This window comes from Silene latifolia, chromosome Y (genome assembly GCF_048544455.1).
Source record: "Silene latifolia isolate original U9 population chromosome Y, ASM4854445v1, whole genome shotgun sequence".
In the NCBI taxonomy this organism is placed as follows: domain Eukaryota; kingdom Viridiplantae; phylum Streptophyta; class Magnoliopsida; order Caryophyllales; family Caryophyllaceae; genus Silene; species Silene latifolia.
In genome coordinates, this window is record NC_133538.1 from 247,897,673 (window position 1) to 247,900,770 (window position 3,098).

Sequence of the window (3,098 nt, forward strand, 5' to 3'; positions counted from 1 at the left end):
TTATACATGAAGTTCAGTGGGAGCAATGTTGTGTTCCTAATATTGTATGTAGATGACATACCACTTATTGGAAATGACATTCCAATGTTATCCTCCGTCAAGGAGTATTTGAGAAATTATTTCCAAATGAAGGATTTAGGAGAAGCACAACGCATACTAGGTATCCGGATCTATAGAGATAGACCCAAAAGGATATTGGCATTGAGTCAAGAATCTTATATTGAGAGGATTCTTCGACGCTTCAGCATGGATAAGTCTAAGATAGGTTTAATTCCTATGAGTAGTGGAATCATTTTGAGCAAGTCTCAATCCCCCTCCGAACCCGAAGATGTTGAACGCATGAAGTTGATTCCTTACGCTTCCGCTGTTGGATCAATCATGTATGCCATCATATGCACTCGTCCGGATGTCTCATATGCTTTAAGAATAACTAGTAGATATCAAGAAAATCCAGGTGAGAGTCACTGGATAGCAGTTAAGAATATCCTTAAGTAATTGCGAAGGACTAAGGATTTTATCTTAGTGTTTGGAGGTAACTCCGAGCTATGTGTTAAGGGTTACATAGGCTCGAGTTTTCAAACAGATAGAGATGATATGAAATCCGAGGCTGGATTTATATATATGCTCAATGGTGGTGCCGTAAGCCGGAGAAGCTTCAAGGAAGCTGTGATTGCAGATTCTACTATGGAGGCTGAGTACGTTGCAGCATCAGAAGCTACCAAGGAAGCCGTGTGGATTAGGCAATTCTTGGAGGGGCTAAGGGTAGTTCCCACCGCCAAAGATCCTATCACGATCTTCTGTGACAATAGTGGGGCAATCTTTCAAGCTAAAGAGCCCAAGTCTAGCAACAAGTCTAGACACGTACTTAGAAAATTTCATGTAATTAGGGATTTCATTGAAAGAAAGGAAGTAACGATTTGTAAGGTTGGAACGGACGACAACATAGCTTATCCATTGACCAAACCTTTATCGCAAGAAAAGCATGACCATCATGTTGTATCCATGGGTCTAAGGCATATGCCAAATTTGTATTAGATTATAAGATATGAAAAGAAAAACCTTTGTTTTTGGTTCTTATATGATAATCGCATTTGTTGTTTGAGTTTATTTATACAAACTCGTTTATTAATTACTTTGTTTTGTTCAAATGGGTTATAGAGACAAATTTAACCCCATTAAAGTGAACTGGATTGGCATGGTATTCGCCCCTAGTTACTTATATGAGGTGACGTCTCGAAGTGACTAGAGTGTGACGCGATTGATGGCAAGTTCAAGTACCATTGAGTCACATGGGATGACTAGTCGATCACATAGGCAGACTGTATGGGACACTCTGTCGGGCAGTGACCGCTTATAGAGTTCTGGTAATTCATAAAGCCTGGTCGTGGCAAGAGCTACTATAGTATTCTTATGAGTCAATTCTTTTAACTATAGACTATTCGCCCAAGTTGGCACAAATTTCTGATTAGCTTTGATTTATACTCTACGGCTGTCGTAAATGAGGTCAAATGGGTATATTTTGGGTTATGATGAACTGTGGCTAAACAAAGGGAATAGTGCGATAGGAATTGTCCACCCCTTGTCAGGGTTGTTTGAAATCTCAAGGCCACTCGAGGAGTAGTGAACTGGAAATGCGTGGCCACGCTCGGAAGGTATCTATGGTAGATAATTCCCATCAGACAGTTACTCTCCAGATCAAGGAAACCACTCAAGATATGATCAAGTGCAAGTACGACCTGCAAGACACCTTGCATTGACTGGGAGATTGTAATAGGACAAGAGAATTGGTGACGCACACTTGTCTCGGACATGTGGGAGATTGTTGGAAAATGTGTCATCAAGAATATGAAAGGGATGATTCTTTATATAGTCAACTGATCATCATTAATTGGTAATGATTGGCTAACTAGAGTTTGACATTACTGTCATATGACGGTGGTGATCAGTTGATCCCTTTAGGTCACACTTATAGGATAAGGCCCAAATAGATATTTAATTAATTATATGCGATACAGATTGATTAATTCCTTAATTATGGTAGTACGATTTTACATCTTATTATAATGTGATTAAATAAGATTTAATTTAGTAATTAAATGTTAAATTATTAAATTAGTTGAGGTTTTATATAAGTTTTGAGGTAGAGGTAATTGGTTATTTAAAGTTACAAGGAGTTGTAATTTTAACTAACTAGCAATTATAGGACCCATTATATATTGATATAATGGTAGTATACTACTCAAAAGTGGAGTGTATATTATATTATTAATTGTAATATTTATGTGTTAAATGATTACATTAATAATTAATTATGTAAGATAGTTAAACATATGACTTATAAGCATTTGTGGGACAAATGACAAAAGGCAAAAATGGACCAAAAGGGCTCCATATTTCTGGCCAAAAGAGAGAGCAAAAGATGCTCCATTTGTCTTTTGTTTATTTTGGTTAGAGTGTGATAGTGACATATCACATAAGCTTTAATCATGCTATTTCTTACACCATTATACCTACACTAATGATACAAGTAAAAACAAGTAAAAAAATATTCCCCCCATGCATAGAGCAACCGGTTTTGCTCTTATATATGAGCACTTGTTGCTCATTTTTGCTTGCTTGCTTTTTGCTTGTTTACACTCATATATTTCCTCACATGTAAAATCCTTAAAACACTCTTAAATACTTATACTCTCCAACTATTACTAGAGGTAGTAATACTAGAAATATTAGTAATATTAAGGTAACATTTCTACTACATATCTAGTTAATATTAGTAGGAATTTTTTGGGTTAAATATTGGGTGCAACTTATTGGAGTGTCTTCTATACTTGGAGTCTTAGGAGGATCATCCATCATATTAAGCTCAAGAACAAGTGAAGGAAGGTGACCTTACTTGTGCCCATATTTTCGAACCAACCAACAATGTAAGGGACATTGTTTTTCTTATAAATCTCTTATTTTGTTATTCATGCACTAGATCTAAAGAACAACTAATTAAGAAGTTAATTAGTTCACTATTACAGGAGTCTAATAATAGGTATATGAACCTAACATTAACAACTCAGCAACAGGTTCATAAATCCCCGGCCTCTCACGGG